The sequence below is a fragment of the Sarcophilus harrisii genome, chromosome 1, assembly GCF_902635505.1.
Source record: "Sarcophilus harrisii chromosome 1, mSarHar1.11, whole genome shotgun sequence".
NCBI classification, from domain to species: Eukaryota; Metazoa; Chordata; class Mammalia; order Dasyuromorphia; family Dasyuridae; genus Sarcophilus; species Sarcophilus harrisii.
Genome location: NC_045426.1, coordinates 94,038,852 through 94,057,922, shown reverse-complemented (window position 1 = coordinate 94,057,922; position 19,071 = coordinate 94,038,852). Strand labels below are relative to the sequence as shown.

General features: G+C 33.5%; 1 protein-coding gene and 1 long non-coding RNA gene across 2 annotated transcripts in view; one reads left to right on the top strand and one right to left on the bottom strand.

The window, feature by feature from the left end:
• Positions 1-19,071, top strand: part of GRIN3A (glutamate ionotropic receptor NMDA type subunit 3A) — a 215,251-nt gene that overhangs the window by 2,755 nt on the left and 193,425 nt on the right. The window lies entirely within an intron of this gene.
• The window catches only part of LOC116422569, a 210,388-nt gene that overhangs the window by 78,733 nt on the left and 112,584 nt on the right, over positions 1-19,071 (bottom strand). Inside the window, exon 4 of the long non-coding RNA XR_004233222.1 lies at positions 10,331-10,442. This is a non-coding gene — a long non-coding RNA (uncharacterized LOC116422569). The remainder of the gene's footprint in view (positions 1-10,330; positions 10,443-19,071) is intronic.

The following is a 19,071-nucleotide window of genomic DNA, read 5'->3' as shown; positions in this document are numbered from 1 at the left end:
TTAAGGATTTTAGTAAAGGCCAACCAATAATTCAGTAGAAAAGAACAAAATTGAGAATATTTGTGACTTCAAATTATATTGTTCTTCCAGGGTTTGTTTTGTTTTCCCAAATTATTTCTAATATCTCTTCTTCCTCCTTAAATGCATATTCAGAATTGCACATAGAATTCCTGGGTGTATATAAAGTTTAATATACAATATGCATTAGATTTTAATAGACTGCTGCAGGTTTTTGTTTTTGTTTTACTCCACTCAGGAAAAAAAAAATGAATTACATCTTGAAACTTAGAAATGGGTGGCACAAGTCCACCCTTTGGTCTGGAATGTTTCCATTTGGCATTGAACTGGAAAGATTTGATCTGCAGTACACTGGCTAATTAACTTTCATCTAAAAGGTTTCTGTCACCTGAATCTGAATGGCTATGATATAGCAGATGGAGAGGCGGAAGAGCACAGGTGCAATGCTGCCTATGGCCCAAGTGTTTTATATAAGAAATTACATTGATAGGATGTGTCTTTATCAGTACATATCAAAATCAGATAGAATGAAATTTAAGAGTCAGGGTAATACTTGTTACTTCCTCTTTCTTGCCTAATACTTCATTGCTTAGCTATTGTGATCAAGGACCATGTCTCTTTTCCATTTGTTTTGGAAAAAATACTAAATAGTAAGAATTTTCCCAGAACTAGTATCTCTGATTTCTTTAGAGTTATCTAAATCATAAGATCTATTACACAATATATAATACAAGTAATATTGTTCAATAAACTTGAGGGTCTCTTTTTTACCTCTAATATCAAACACAAATGTCTCTATTTGTCATTTAAAGTCTGTACCCCCTGACTCCAAATTAATTTTCCACTTCTGTTAAATATTATTCCCAATCACACATTCGACAGCCCAACCCAAATGGTGTTTTGTTTTGTTTTGTTTTTTGTTTTGTTTTTTCATACATGTGACTTTCCCTCTCCTGTCTCCAGGACTTTGTACATTTTATCCTTTTATATCTAGAATACACTCCCGTCCTTGTCACCCTCTTATATGCTCTAGTTTTCTTCAAAACTCAGTTCTAATGTCAACTTCTACTTGAGGTACTTCCTAATCTCCTCCATTGCAGATATATCTCCCTTAAATTATCTTCTATTTATTTTTTGTGCGTATGTATGTGTGAATGTTCTCTCACTATAGAATATAAACTCCTTGAGGGGAAGTACTATCTTTTTTATCCCTATGCTTACAGCAGTGTCTGGTCCATAATTGGTGATAATCAGTACTCAATACTTGATTGATTTTATAACCTCCAACTGATAAAATAACTAAAATCATAAATATTGCCTAGAATCAGAAGATCTGGGTTAAAGTTGAGCATTAACACTCACATTACATCACAAAAAGCTCTAGATAGGGAGATCTAGCTAGAACCCAGGCCCAGACACTTACTAGTTATGTGATCATGAGTGAGTCATTTAACCTTCATTTTCCTCATCCTTCATTTAAAAATAAGGATAAAAAGAATATCTACCCTATAAAGTTGTCATAAGGATCAAATAACAAAAAATAAGCAAATGCCTTACATATAACATATAAATGGTACCTATTATTATCATGGGAACTTGTACAAGTCACTTAACTAAATTTCTTCATCTATAGAGTAGGAATAATAAAATGTCAATGGCTTAGTTCATAGGGTTACTATGAAGACTAGGACTTTAAAACTATTAATTACTATATAAGTATAAGGTTGTTATTTTCAGTATTTTTATGTTTGGCCTTTAAAACCATAAAAGCCAAATAAGTACTCTACTAAGCAATTTTTACTTTTGTATTTGGAAAGGCATTTTAAATTAGAGCAATCGATCTTCTTTTAAAAGTATACAAAAAGAGCTACTGAATTAACAGAATATTTTTAAGCAACTGAGTAATATTATATATCTCCTTATTTGTATTTTATATTCAAACCTATTAGGAAATTATATGCTATAAAATGTTGCCATAAATATTTCCAGACCATTAAAAGTCAATATGAATTTGCAATTTGTAGACTGGCCATCTTTCACTTAAAATAAATAATAATGAAATTTCCTAAACAAGGAGTTTTTCTGTGACTCCTGAAAAGTAAACCCAATCTAGGTGGAATTCTAGAAATAAAGAAGGTACAAAGTTAAGAGAACCAAACTTCAACTTCCTCATTTTACGAATGAGAAAACTAAGGGCCAGAAAGGCAGAGCCAATATCACATGTTAAAAAAAAAAAAAAAAAAAAAAAAAAAAAAAAAAAAACTGACTTTTTCACATTTTCATTCATACTGATGATAGTGCTGTGGAAAGAGCAGTGAATGTAAAATAAAAAGAAATCTGCTCCTTACACTTTATAGTTTGTGTAACCATGGCCAACTCATTAATTCTCTCTAAACTCATCTCTCATCTCCTATATTAAAGGGGGCAGTATGGAATTGGACATATAGAGCCGTCCATGGAGTCAGAAAGATCTGGTTCCAGTACTGCCTATGTCATTTACTGGATGTGTGCCTTTGGGGGTAAGTCACCCAATCTTCCAATGCCCTAGATAACTTATTAAGAGTAAGTTGAAGATATGTCAGTCTTCGTTAGTAGAAGTTACTCAGTGCATCCTACACTGATTAAAAAAAAGTATTGTTTTGGATAGAAATAATATGTGACCTGAAATACCTGACCTCACAAAGTTGTTGCAAGGATCAAGTGAGATAATGTATGGAAAGTATTTGTACTTAGGGTAACAAAAAGTAACTAGAATCTTTTTTTTATATTTTGAAACTGAAAATAGGTTGCATAGCCTATATGTCAGGACTTGAAAAGGGAATTACATTATCCAGTGAATTTGTCAACAACCAAGTCAAAAAAATGACTATAACCGATTAAAATCAATGTTTTGGAGAATGGAGAGTAAGCTGCTGCTCTGATTACCTTATTTTTAGTTTGCCATTCTCTAACTCAGAAAATTATTCTCTGTTAGCTTAGCAATGGCTCTAAACTATTGTTGTTACTGTTCAGTCATGGATGACTCTTTGTGACCCTGTGGACCATTGTATGTCAAAAGAGCCTATGGGATTTTACTGGAAAAATGCTGGAGATATCATGTTCCCTGTAAGAAAGATTACTTCCCTGGAACCCATAGACCACCAGAGTGACCCCTACATATATCTAGTAGTTAGAAGTACTCAGGATGATATATCACCAATAGGAAGTAGAATCTGGCATCAATTATCATCATTTGAGGCAGGAAGAATGACAATGCAAAAATGAAATGAAATGAAGTTAGGGCATTTGTTTAGGCATGAGATCACAGAACCAGAATGAGATTAATCAATATTAATTAGTGGATCAGAATCAGACAGTGAGTTACCTAAACCTAAACAAGAAAACCCACAAATTATTAATCTGATGAATGAACAGGTATTAAAGAATTAATGCCAGTTAACAATTTAATATATTGGCTTTCCCTCCACCAGGTTATGCATAGCAATTACATTTTCATGCTCCAGAACCTTTGATCTAAGAAATTAATTGAAAACCAGCTTGATATACCATGATAGAGCACTGTACTGAACTTCTAGTCAGAAGGCCTAAGTCAAAAGGGCTTGAACCAAGACTTTATTACCCATATGACTAAAACAAGTCATTTTCACCTCTCTGAGGAGACTGTAAAATAAGGGGATGGCATTAGATGATCTATAAATTCACTCATTTCTAAATTCTATCACTCTAAGAAAATAATTAACATGAGAATGAAAGGGAGGAAAGCAGACCAGTAAGAAAGTTATTTGAGGGATAAGCAGGGCCTTTGAAGGCCCCTCTAGATATGCAACATATATATATATATATATCTGAATATCTGAATGTCTGGGCTGATCATGACTTTAGAGATGAGTAGATGAGTAGCCAGTCCCAGAGGATCATAGGACCATAGGAAAGATCAGGCTGCCCTAACCATGGCAATGCTATGGGGTTTGGAGGAAATCTTTGTTTCTCCTAATATTAGATGTTACCAGCCAATATGAGAAATCTTCAGTGTGAATGCCGTTCATATCTGCATCATCTAAGAATACTCCAGTCCTTTTTAATCCTCTTTTCTATATCATCACTGGAAAAGAACCACTGGATTTGGAATCAAAGAACCTTAGATCAAATACCAGTGCTATCACTTAGTAACTCTGTGGTCTTCCCCAAGTTTCTGAACCTCTCTGTAAAAGAAAAATGGAATAGATTCCTTACAAGGTGCCCTTTAAATCCATAACTATGATCTCATCATGGTGGATTTTCCTCTATAATTTCAGCAACAGTTATTACCTACTTAGAGGATAGTTCAATCATGGTTATAGTGATTGTCATTATGAAGGAAAAACTAGAGCAATTTTATGTGATTATACAATTCAGTAGAACGTAAAGATCAAAGGTGTTGTATAGGAGGGACCAACTGATCTCTAAACTTGGAATTTTTATCTTATGTCTTCCTAAAAATTTTTCACAAGTCCACAAATAAATTTAAACTAGGTACAGATAAATCCCCTCCTAGAATCAAATATCACTCATCAGGCCTAGCTACAAACCCAGCAATAGTTTGCTTGTCTGTTTCTTAATGAATATTTGATTGAATCTTTTCTATATTCTTCCTAGCTACAGACTGGCCATCTCTCAACTATTTTGAGAATTCAGTGCAACAAACATATATTAAACATTTGTCATATACAAGGCATTGTGCTGATACTAGGAAACAAAAAATGAAGCACAGCCCTTGCCTTCAACAAGTTTAATAATAATATTGTTATAAAAGCTTACTTTTATTTGCCACTTCAGGTAGACCAGAGGTCCTTAAGTTTTTGTATGGTAGTCCCCTTTGGTACTCTAATGAAACTCATGCACCCCTTCTTAAAATAAAGCTTTTAAATGCACAAATAAAATGTATTATTATAAAGGAAATACATATTGAAATCCAGTCACTGACTTTTTTTTTTAGTTTATGGATCCCAAATAAAAAATTCGACATAGACTCATTTGAGTCTCACAAAATTATGTCAAGTTGGTTCTACCAATATCTCTTTTTTACATATAGGGAAAATGATTTGAAAATGAGGAAGTCAAGAGATTAAATGATTGGCAAAGGGTCATATAAGTAGTAAAATATTAGTCAGAATTTGAACTTTGGCCTTTCTGACTCCAAATCTAGTATACCTTCCTTTATCCTATACTTCTGATACCATACCTGCAGTAAAAAATTAACATCTATGCATATATTACAAGGTATGCAAAGTGCTTTATATATAAAGAGTTTATGTACAAGTAGAAAAATAAAACATAATATATGTTGCTATCTTTCATTTTTATGTTACCTTATTTCCAAATATTTCTTTCCCCCTACTTCTATCCAGTGAGTCATCCTTTTTAACAAATTTAAAAAAGAAAAAATAGTTTTAATTGAAACAAAAAAAAGGATAAAAACAAAGGGATTACTTCTAGCTGGAAGAATGAGAGAACACTTCATGAAGGAGGTGACACCAGAGCAAGTCCTTGAAAAAAAAAAAGGATTTTAATTGATAGAGATGGAAAAGGAGTCCTTTCCAAGCTTGGGTGAAAGCCTGAACCAAGGTCCCAAAGTGAGGGAAGGCTGGAAGCAATGGATGAAAGACTAATTGTCCAGATTGTCTAGAACATGGAGTATAAAAAGAAGAATAATACAAAATAAGGTTGAAATCACATTGTTCAGACCCTTGAACATCAGGGTAAAGAGTTTGTGTTTTATCCTATTGGCAGTGGAATGTAGGGAAGGACATGACTACATTGGTGCATTAAGAAGATTACTTTGGCAGTGCTGTAAAGGTTTTTATTGTGAGCTAAAGGGAGGGAGAGGAGTTAAGAGGTTGTTACAATAGTTCCTGCCAGAGATAATATGTGTTGGAACTAGGCCGTTGACAGTGGGACTAGAAAGAAGAGAACAGGGAGATTCTAGCCCTGTCATAAAAATAAAACAAGCAGGATTTGGCCATCAGTTGGGGGTGAATAAAAGGGATGAGATGAAAATGACTCCAAGACTGGATACCTGGAAAGGATGGAGGTGCCATATGTAGAAACTATCAAGGTGAGAAGAGGGAAAAGATTTAGAGAAGATGTATTGTTTGATATGTATATGTGGGTGGGTATATATTGTATACATGCATATATTTAAATCTATGTATATGTGTGTTTAAGTATGTAGCATATATATAAAATGTATGTCTACATATATATGTTATATGTTATATATGTATGTATGTGTAAATAGAGATATCCAAGAGGCATTTGCAAATAGGAAACTCAAATTTGGTAACCAGAGATAAAATTTTTTTCATGAAAATATTTGAAAAAAGCAGTTTCAAAGCCAAAATATAGCATTGTTTGAAATTGACCTAGATCAATTTTCTAGTAAGTGCACAATCCTAAATATAAGTTAGGACTCAAAAAGCACAGTAGACAGGGCATGGAGAGGAAATAGCAGCACACACTTTACAATATTCTGGCATCCTCTAATTAAATAAAATGATTGCAATGAAACTGACAATCAAAGAGAAGGAAATACAGTTATTTCAAACAATTTTGCTGGAAGCACATTTTCCCAAAATGAATTATTTACACCTTTTTAGATACTTCAACATAAAAGAACTTGATGCCGTGTTTTGACTAAATTCCCCGTGTAAATTCATAAGATCCGAATTTAGAACTGGGAGGGGCAGCCAGGTGGGGCAGTAGATAGAGCACCAGCCCTGGAGTCAGGAGGACCCGAGTATAAATCTGGCTTCACATAGTTACTACTGTGTAACCTTGGGCAAGACACCAAATCTCAGTTGTGAAAGAAAGGCTTTAAAGTTGAATCTCCAAAGGAGAAAACGTATCACAAATTTCCACATTGGTTCCAAAATCACTGCATTTCCTTAAGAATAGTGACTGCTTAACTGACGAACTAGTTGTAGATAGGGGATATGCTTGACTAAGAATCATCTCGAGCAAAACTAAACATTTATTTGTACCAAACTTGGGAGACTTGGCTTTAAACTCACAGATCTAGTTTGTATCCTCTCAAGTTTATTCCAGTCCAAGCAGTTTATTTGACAGATATCACTTAAGTCCTCTGGTCAATAATTTTAATGAAAAGAACATTGTAATAGTATTGTATTCCTTATCCTCAATTTATCACCAAGTCAGCATCATCTGCCATTAGCTTATAGTAAATTCTGTGCTTGCTCTACTGCTCTCATGCTGACTACCTCTGACATTGGAACCATAGGGTCATTTCTGCACTGTTGTTTCTCAGAAGTACACAATCTTTTTGACTCAACCCTTTCATTCTCTCTCACCTTGATCAAGTTGCTAAGCATTGATATTTCTACCCATAAAATATTTCCCTCTCAATGTAAACACTTTTTATTACTCATATAACTTCAACCTTAGTTTAAGTTCCAATCCTCTCTCACCTAGACTAATGTCTTCAAGTCATTCCCTATTAGATTCCATCTTCTATATATGATTTTCTTTAAGCAAAGATCTGGCCCAATTCCTCCCTTATTCGATAAAATTCAGTGTTTCTTTATTGCCTCTAGGATAAAATATCAACATTTCTGTTTGACTTCTAAAACCCTTCACAACTTGGTTATCTAGCTTTATTATATATAACTCCATTTCTCACATGATATGATCCAACCAAACTGAACTCTATGATCTCACACATTTAGCATTCCCTCTCTCATCTTTGTGTCTTTGCATTGACTCACCTCGATGCCTAGAATGCAATTTGGTCACTCTTGTCTCTTAGAATCCCTGTATTCCTTTAAAAGAGAGCTCAGGCACCAACTAGGACATGAAGTTTTTCCTGATATCCACAAGCTCAAAATTCCCTTGTTCCAAAATGAATTTGAATTAAACTGTCTTTTATTTATTTTGTATTTGTTCTGTAGAGATTGGTTCTATATTTACTTATATATGCCTGTGATGTCTCTCTGTGTAAGAAATAAGCTCCACAGGAATGAAATTGTTTCATGTTTTCTCTTTATATTCCCAGCACTTTTCATGGTACCTGATATATAATAGGTACTTAAAGAATACTGCTTGATTAGTTGATTAATCCAGAAAAGACCTTAGAAGTCATTTTGCCCAACTCCTTAATTTTATAAATGGAAGAACTGAGGCACCACTGCCTGATGAAGAAAATTTCCATGGGTACACAGCTAATTAAGAGCTAAACAAGATTAAAATCCTATTTCAGCTTTGCTCTTGGGATAAATATTTAGTTGATGAACATTTATTTATTCTTATCACACATAACTATTGTTCTATTTAAAAGGATGCACATCTACTCAGGCAAAAAAAAATATAAAGGAAGAAAAATAGAACTGTGGAATTTGTATAGCATAAAGCATGGGTTTATACCAACTGTGTCACCTTGTTGCCTCACTTCATATACCAGGAGTAAGTCAGGAGATTTATTTCCCTGCATTTCCTCTAACCTGCTCTAGCTTTTCTTGGCTTGGTCCATGAAAAGTATAGCTCTCCTCTTGGGAAAATACATTCTCCTCCAAGTCATGATAAATGGCTGATAGAAACAGCTAATTGTTGCTGACTTGAAGATAAATGATTTCAGATTAAAACTCAAGTGATGCAAAACTTTCCTAAGCACTAGCCCCTTATGAGTTTTCTGGAAGAAAAGAGATTCTGGGCTGAGTTGGAAGATTTCCTTACTAAGTAGAGCATAAGAAATTAAAGAATAGAGGCTACTGGGCAGCTGGTCCTATTTGACCCTTTCTAGAGCCCAATAAATTGCTGAACACTCTAAACAAGTCAATTTATATAGTGCTTTAAGGTTTGCAAAGCATTGTAAATATGTTATTTCATTTAATCCTTACAATAGTCTCATGAGTCATTTGCTATTGTCATCTTCACTTTACAAATGAAGAAAATGAGAATAAAAGAATTTGGGTTACCTTGTCCAAAGTCAAACTAGTAAATGTTTGAAGCAGGAGTTGAACTTGAATGAATCTGTTTCATACTCTATTCATTGCACTACCTAGTTGCCTCTTGATAAGCTATCATCATTTAGAAAATATAAAGGAAAATTGACAAATAAGTTTCTTTATGAGTATAGCCAAATTACTTCTCTGAGCTTCCACTTCCTCATCTATATAGTTCTTTCTATCTTACAGATGTAGAGTCAATAAACTTCTTATATAGAGAGACCACAACTTACTTATTTTCATATTTTCCCCAGTATTCAAAGCTTGGTACTCTAGCTTGGGAGGGGGAAAAATCCATAAAGTAGCATGTTATTTTTGTTACTCTTGAAATTGTTGTTAAGTATTTTAAGGTTTCCAAAGTGAGTTTCTTTAGATTTCAGTGTCATTAATCTTATTTAAAATATGTGCAACCATTATTAGTTTTTTTTAAGATGCAGAAAAAGAAAACATAGCCCCTTGTGTGAATTCAAAGTAAATATTGGTTTCTAAGGGACAGAAGAACATATGGTCACAAATATTATATACTTATATTGGAAATAATTGAAGAGAACTTGGGAGTTCAGGAACTGCTGGAGCACCTGAAGCAAATGACAAGAGACAGAATTTTCTGCATGCATTAGCAATCTGCCTTTGCATTTTCCTTTATCCTCAAGCAAACAATTTTAAACTGTAGCAAATAATAATTCAGTTGATATGTTCTTGTCTAATTCATAGGAATGGACCAAAAGACGTTCTGTCATTGCTCTCTTTTGGATCTGTCACGGGCCATTACTTGAAGTTTACATTCTTAGCTCTTTGAAAGCTATAACAATGGGGAAGGAATGGATCCCTTTGGATTTTTTGCAGCTGAAATCTAATTTTTATGAAAAGTTGCACAACACTCCCCCCCACATACACACAAACAAGCTGTCTTTACAAAAGAAAAAATTATGTATCAACTTTTAATCACTGTCAATAATAAAAGCCACAGTGTGGCTATGTTTGCCACAAAACCAGCCAGCCTCAAACAGGAATTTTAATCATCCAACCCTAACAGCAGAGTCTTTAACAGGGAAATCATTAAGTTAGAGCCTAGAAACATGGCATAGCAGAGAGCACTCAGGAATAGGAGCCGGTATATTAGAAGGGTTTAGTCCTGGCTATGCTCCTAATTACCGGTATGACCTTCCTTATACGTGTTTTTGGCTCTCTGGTCTCTTTGATAAAAGAAAAAAAAAACAGATTGTTTCTGAAATCCCTTCCGGGCCTCATTCTTGATATAATTACACTATTTCCTGAACTAAGAATGAGAAGTGAAATAGAGAGAAAAAACATACACATATTGAGCATCATTCCGTATTGTGCTGCCTGAGAATGTAGAAGTAACTCGTTTCACAAAAGGAACGATGTCAGCAGCGCGATGGGTGTGATATTTGTATAAAATGCATCCTGGAAAAAAAAAAAAAAAAAGAGGGGAGGGGGGAATTAGATGCTATACTTTGATACAGAGGTTGTGGCTGATGTGCTCTTATAGATGTAGACGCAGATCGCCATCTAGTGGCTAAGGAAAATGATTTACTAAAGTTGAAAAGGAAAGCATTTTAAGGATGAACATTCAGAATCACAGAGTAAGCGTGAACTTTCCCTTGGCTTTTTGGTTCGTCTTGTTGGCGACTTAAAATGCACTAGCAGGATTCCAGCTGAATGGTTTTATTTCGGGGAGTCTCGAAAAAAGGAGACCAGATTTTAGCAGGGAAGATAAATAAGCGACAAATCCTGCAGCCCGTGGGCTCTTCAGTCGCCCAGCGAGGAGAAGGAAAAAGAAAGACCGTTGCATGGTCTAACCTAACTGCTGTCATATTCCTTTTTTTTTTTTTTTAAGATATAGCTCTTTTTTTTTATTTAATAGCCTTTTATTTACAGGATATATACATGGGTAACTTTACAGCATTAACAATTGCCAAACCTCTTGTTCCAATTTTTCACCTCTTACCCCCCCCCACCCCTCTCCCCTAGATGGCAGGATGACCAGTAGATGTTAAATATATTAAAATATAAATTAGATACACAATAAGTATACCTGACCAAAACGTTATTTTGCTGTAGAAAAAGAATCAGACTCTGAAATATTGTACAATTAGCTTGTGAAGGAAATCAAAAATGCAGGTGTGCATAAATATAGGGATTGGGAATTCAATGTAATGGTTTTTAGTCATCTCCCAGAGTTCTTTTTCTGGGCATAGCTGGTTCAGTTCATTACTGCTCCATTAGAAATGATATGGTTGATCTCGTTGCTGAGGGTGGCCTGATCCATCAGAACTGGTCATCATATAGTACTGCTGTCATATTCCACTCTCTGCCTTGACAGGTCGTGCTGTTTCCCTTTCATTTCTAGGCCAGTCTGCAAGACTTCCATAAGTGAACTTAGGAGTCAGCTCCGCCACTTAGGAACTGGTTGATTTTGCGCAAATTTCTAAACTTCACTTTCTTTATCTACAAAATGAGAATAAGAGTTCTGTGCCTTATTTTCAAAGATGGTTGCCTTGAAAGAAGATGGAGACAAAAGACAGACTGATTGATGATATAGTGATAGAGAAAGGTTGTACAGATCAAATAAAATGTTTATGAAAAAGTTTTAAATCATAAAATAACCAAAACATAAAGAATTATTAAATATAATATTTCACATTGACATAAAATTTTTCAATTTATAAACATTTTTTATATTATTTCAATTAATCCTCCAACAACTATGTGTTTTAATGTTATATCGTTCCTGTTTTACAAATGAAATTTATAAATCCAGTTAAAGCAATTTGCCCACGGTAACACAGTTAAGTGCCAGAACAAGGACTGAAATTCAAGTCTTCTGACTCCAAATATAGTGAGCTTTCCACTCATAATTGTCAGGAATATTAGAAGTCACCTGTCCTGATCTCCCATTCAATGCAATTTTTCTCCTCCACAATATCCCTGGTTTGTGGTAATGAAAGATCCACTTTAAATTATCTTTTCATTATTAGACATCCAATTACATCAATCCTCCTTTTTGAGCTGGCATCCAACTTTCTGAAACCTCCACCTATTCTTTGGTTTTAATTATGCCTTCTACAGTAACACAGAATAAATTTCCTTTTCTACTTGACAGCCTTTCTAATACTTGAAAGAAGACATCATGTTTCCTCTTAGCCATCTCCAAGTTAAATACCCTAAATTCCTTCAACTATTCTTTATGATAAAGTTAACTGATCCTTCCATATTCTGACTGCCCTCTTATGTTATAAAATATAGTTTATTGTTCTTATTAAAAAAATATCACCTGGGATAGAAAACAGTACCACACTTCAGATAAAGTACATATTCAGAAGGTTCATGATATTTCTTTTATCTGAATGTTAATGTAGACAAAGATTATATTGGCTTTTTAGAAAAACCTATAATCATAATATATAATAATATTTATAAAGATAGAAACAAAATGGGAGAGTTTAGAGAAGACCAGAGTTTTATGAAAAATTAAGAGTTTAGATTTTGTTCAAGTCTTCAATATTTGACCTTTGACCCATAGTAGTTCTGTATAATGTTGGTGAAAACATTTACCTTCTCAGTGGCCCAAACTCACTAGGACTAGAAAGTATAAATTATGGGTTTGTATCAGTTGAAGGTGTTTTCTACACTGGAAGCTAAATCTTGCATCAAAGATTAGGAATACCCCCCCAAAAAAGAAATCACAACATTTTTTTCATTTCATCAATAACTATCGATTAAATTTGATATTCAAAAATACATACAAAATATATTATTACAAAATTCCTCTGTGTTAAGTTCTAAGTATACAGAAATAGGATGTATTTTGTTTTTATCAGTATCATTATTCTTTTATATTTTCCATTTAACGAAGGGATAGGATGAAAAACAAGTTAAATGAAGGAGTTTGGACAAGATGTAACTTTAAGGGGACTCTTCCTGCTCTCTTCTGCATGTGTTGGTTATTTTATTTTCTCCCTGCATTAAATTTCTAAACCACCTTTATTTTTCATGGTTCCATTTTAATTTTTCTTTCTATTATGACTTCATCCCATACTTAACAGAGAAGATGTGGGCTACCTAAAGTGCACTCTCCTCATCTTTTCATTTTCACATATCTTTGATCATCAATCATTCTTTCTTCCTTCTCTGCAGTTTCAGGAAATCCCATAATTCCACATTTTCAGGGTCAAATCCTTCTATCTAGCGTAACAATCTCATTCACTCCCACCTCTTCTAGGATTTTGCTTCTTCAATCATGCCTCTTCTTTCTTAAGCATCTTAAATATTTCCCTGTTATTATCTCCTTTCCTTTTGCCTAAAAGCATGCAGTCTTCCTGATCTTAAAAATATATTTCTTGACACGGCTGCTTCTTCAACCCACTATTCAATTTCTCTATTTCACTGTCAAATTTTCTGGCTGCTGCTTCTAACCACCTGAAATATAGTTTCTGCCATCTACTCAACTGAAACTGCACTTTCAAGTCGTAAATGACAACCTAATTGCCATGTCCAATGGCCATTTCTCAATCTTCATTCTCTTTAACCTCTCTATAGCATTCGACACTTTTGACTACTCTTTCATCCTTCAAATTCTTTATTCCCTAAACTTCCTTGACACTATCCTGGTTTTTCACTTATCTATCCAGTTTGCATTTTGTTCTGTCTGCTTCTTTGTCTAGTCCTCTAAATGTTTTTTGCCCATAATTCAATGTTCATCTTTGTTTGTGCTTTATAACTTTAATTATTATGATTTGTATAAGCAAATGACTCATATCTCTACCTTCAACCCAGTCCTGTGTCTTGAACCCCAAACCCACATCTTCAATGGCCTTCTGTATAGTTACATTTGGATATCTCACTGTCATTTTAAATTCAATATATCTCTTTTTTTTTTTTTTTTTTTTTTTTTAAATATATTAAAATATAACTTAGATACATAATAAGTATACATGACCAAAACATTATTTTGCTGTACAAAAAGAATCAGACTCTGAATTATTGTACAATTAGCTTGTGAAGGAAATCAAAAATGCAGGTGTGCATAAATATAGGGATTAGAATTCAATGTAATGGTTTTTAGTCATCCCCCAGAGTTCTTTTTCTGGGTATAGCTGGTTCAGTTCATTACTGCTCCATTAGAAATGATTTGGTTGATCTTGTTGCTGAGGATGGCCTGATCCATCAGAACTGGTCATCATCTAGTATTGTTGTTGAAGTATATAATGATCTCCTGGTCCTCCTCATTTCACTCAGCATCAGTTCGTGTAAGTCTCTCCAGGCCTTTCTGAAATCATCCTGTTGGTCATTTCTTACAGAACAGTAATATTCCATAATTTTCATATACCACAATTTATTCAGCCATTCTCCAACTGATGGACATCCATTCAGTTTCAGTTTCTAGCCACTACAAAAGGGCTGCCACAAACATTCGTGCACATACAGGTCCCTTTCCCTTCTTTATAATCTCTTTGGGATATAATCCAGTAGTAACACTGCTGGATCAAAGGGTATGCACAGTTTGATAACTTTTTGAGCATAGTTCCAAACTACTCTCCAAAATGGTTGGATTCGTTCACAACTCCACCAACAATGAATCAATGTCCCAGTTTTCCCACATCCCCTCCAACAATCGTCATTATTTTTTCCTGTCATTTTAGCCAATCGAAGGTGTGTAAATGTATCTTAGAGTGTCTTAATTTGCATTTCTCTGATTAATAATGACTTGAGCATCTTTTCATATGACTAGAAATAGTTTCAATTTCTTCATCTGAGAATTGTCTGTTCATATCCTTTGACCATTTTCAATTGGAGAATGGCTTGATTTTTTATAAATTAGAGTTAATTCTCTATATTTTGGAAATGGGCCTTTATCAGAACCTTTGACTGTAAAATATTTTCCAGTTTATTGCTTCCTTCTAATCTTGTCTGCATTAGATTTGTTTGTACAAAACTTTTCAGGTTTGGTATAATCAAAATTTTCTATTTTGTGGTCAGTAATGATCTCTAGTTCTGCTTTTGGTCATAAGACCTTCCCTTCCACAGGTCTGAATGTAAACTATCCTATGTTCCTCTAATTTATTAATGATTTCATTCTTTATCCTAGGTCATAGAACCCATTTTGACCTTATCTTGGTGTAGCTTAAGTATGGATCAATCTCTAGTTTCTGCCATATTAGTTTCCAATTTTCCCAGCAATTTTTATCAAACAGTAAGTTCTTATCCCAAAAGCTGGGATCTTTGGGTTTGTCAAAGACTAGGTTGCTATATTTGTTGACTGTTTATCCCTTGAACTCTACTCTATTCCACTGATCAACTAATCTATTCCTTAGCCAATACCAAATAGTTTTGGTAACTGCTCTCTATAATATAATTTTAGATCTGGTTATCAGCTAATCCACCATCATTTGATTTTTTTTCATTAATTCCTTGAAATTCTTGACCTTTGTTTTTCCATATGAACTTTGTTGTTATTTTTCTAGGTCATTAAAATAGTTTTTGGAGTCTGATTGGTATAGCGCTAAATAAATAGATTAGTTTAGGTAATATTGTCATCTTTATTATATTTGCTCGCCCTATCCAAGAGCATTTAATATTTTTCCAATTGGTTAGATCAGATAAATTCAATATATCTCAAAACCCATTGATTGTATTTTTCCCCAAGTGATCTTCCTCTCTGATTTTCCTAATTCTGATAATAATGACTCATTTATCTAGATTTGAAACCATACTCTAAGACTTCCAGGCTTATAAAATCATATATTTTATATTATATTATATTTTTACATTTATATTATATATTATAAAAACGATTGTAGAAATCTTTGATTGTTCCCTTTCCCTCAGCCTATAATCTTTGCCAAGTCAAATCAGTTGCCAAGCCTTATCATTTCTATTACCTCAAATTCACATCTGTCCCTTCCTCTCAACTCCCATTTTGCAACTACTTTAATCAAGCAGTGTTAAAGTGTGATAGTGTTTAGAATAGTGGAGCTGGAGTCAGAAAAACAGAAAAATATCTTCTCAGCTTCAAATCCTTCCTCTGAAACTTACTAGCTATGTGACTTTGAATAAGTAACTCGAACTCAGTTTCTCCTGAAAAATGAGAATAACATCTGTAGTAATTGCTTCACAAGTTTATTATGAGACTCAAAGATAATAAAGCAAACCACTTGTAAACTTTAAAGTGATATATTAGTAGCCAATTATTATTAATTATTATAATAGCTTCCTGCTTGGTATTCCTACTTTGACTATATCTCCCATCTCTAGTTTTTCCTACACTCTAATGTCAGAGTTAACTTTCATAAATGCCAATAACAATATCAGTATAGATCTATGTGGACATAGAAATAGACATAAATGTAAATAGAAAAAATGCAGATATAAATATAGCTGTAACTATAGATATAGATGTAGATCAAAACAGAGAATACTAAAAGTCTCAGTATAATTCTAAGCCTTAATAACTTTAGAACCATAATGACCACAAATATACCTCAAAAAAAATTTTGAAAGGCTAATTATATAAATGTTTAAAATATTAATGTTTCATACTTAAATTCAATATAATTACTACCTTGTGCTATATGCCTCTCTAGTCAATTTTTAAGCTTTATAAAACTTTTCATCAGCTGCTGCTCAGGGACTACAGTTATAATTCTAGCTTTAGAATCAATCATAAAGAATACATTTTGAGTGCATACATAACAATTTTGATGTGACTTCACAAGAAAAAAATGTTTTCAATAATTTTTTTAACAAGGCAATTAGGATAAATGATTTGACCAGGGTCACATAATTACTGAGTACTGTGTTTGAGGCAGGATTTAAACTCAGATGTCCTTCTGATTCCAGAAGCTGGTACTCTATACACTACATCTAGCTACTCATTCACAAGAAAAATGTAACAAAAAAAGATTAGGTAACCTAGGGGGCAAGCAAAAGGACTTCCTTTACATATCTACTAATGTAAGAAAGAATCACCCAGAAACTAATTAAAGCTAAAATTCTAAATATATTGTTCAAAATATGCAAGATTAAGTATTTTTAAAATTTTTAAATGATTTATACTTGTGAAATTATTAAATTTCAAACCTGCTTTAAAATCTTGAGATACTCTCTATACATATGTGTATGCTGTACATATGTATACATGTATGCATTTATATGAAATTGTTCTTTTCCTTAAAATCTTCAAATAGCTCCCTATTACTTACCAAATGAAGTACACAACCTCGTGACTCTAACATTCAAACTCCTCCATCACTTGGCTCCAATCTGTATAGCTTTATTTTGCACTATTTCCCATAATGAATCTATAATAAACTATTTATTTTCAGATATATGAATTATAACTATCTTTGATGATTCTCAATTCCTATTTCTTAACCTGACTCTCCTACTGGATCTCTTCTTTGCACTTATCTCATTTGCATCATGGCACTTTGTGTACTTGTCTTTGCATTAGAATACAAAATTAATCAAGGGAGTGAATTTCTGATATAACTGAAAGCCAGTCTCCAAACTATAAAACATAGTGTCTATGTAGTTTATATTTTTATAGAAGTAGAACATGATTAATATTATCTCAGGGCTTCTGAGCTAATGTTTTGGGAATCTTACATCTGTGAGCTGGATCAGCAGGTCTCTTTAGAAAGCCTCCAGAACACATCCCTAAAACAGGAGCTGTCAGTATTATAAAAATCATAGAATGCTCAGGTTGAAAGGGACCTGAAAAATCTAGTTTACTTGTTCTTAAAGAAATTTATTACAAATTAACTAATACAAAAATTATATATTGTGACAAATACAACTATAGTTCAAAATGATGTCAGGTGGACAGCAAAGTGGTTCAATGGATAGAATACTGGGCCTGGAATCAGGAAGATCTAATTTCAAATCTAGCTTCAGATACTTACTAGCTGTGTGATCCTGGGCAAATCATTTACTCCTATTTGCCTTAGTTTTCCCACCTAATGAAATGAGCTAGAGAAGAAAATTGCTAACAACTCCAACAACTTTGCCAAGAAAATCATAAATGGAGTCATGAAGAGTCACATATGAATGAAAATAACTAAACAACAAAATCTATTAATAATACCAAATCTTGCTAAATCTATCTTTTATACAGAAGACAAAATTCTTTGAATACATAAATGAAAACATCTAAAGCATTTATTATATGGCACATTCTTAGTGCTAAGCACTAGAGAGAGAAAGAGAAAAATCATCATAGAAATTGATCTCTTAATCAGGCAAGACATCATCTAAAACAAAGTTCAGCTGCTAAATAGATAAAAAAAAGACTCTGGAATCCTAAGGATGTAGCAATGGAGCTAACACCCAACCCCCAATAGTCTTTAAATTATTTGGAAGATAAAAGCCATTGGACTAGGAATCAGAAGACCTAGGGTCACATCCTAACTCTGCTACTTATGACCTGCCTCACCTTGACCAAGTCTTCTGATGAATTCAGTTCCCATTTTTGTAAAATAATGCAATTAAACTGGCTTGTCTCTAAGATCTTTTCTAAATTTATAAAAAATGCTAAAATTACACATCTCCATCTCCAGATCCCAAAACTATCATAAGATTCAACTATGAGCCCATTAAGAGAAAATAAACCGCTATCTAATTTGCTGGTGTACCCTAAGGACCATGTGGACATTTCTTTATGTATTGCAATTGAAACCTCCTCTGTGTGTACTCCCACTCCCCCAATTATAACTTGAGCTCTTTTACAGCAAAGACTGTCTCTGCTTTTCTGTTTGTGGAACCTTTAGCACAATCCTTTGCTCATAGTTAAATGCTTAATAAATGTTTTTTCATTCATTAATTTCAAAAGCTGCAGGATAACCTATTTCTTTCCAGATACTGTTTTTTTTCCCTACTTAGTCTAGAAGAAAGGTTAAATCCAACCAGATAAACTCATGATTAAAGCAACTAACCAAATTAAATGTTGAGTAAGAAAAAATACATTAATAATTTCAGTTCATTTTTATTCTGTCCCGCACTGGAATGCTGGATTTATACTTCCTTTCTGCTCAGG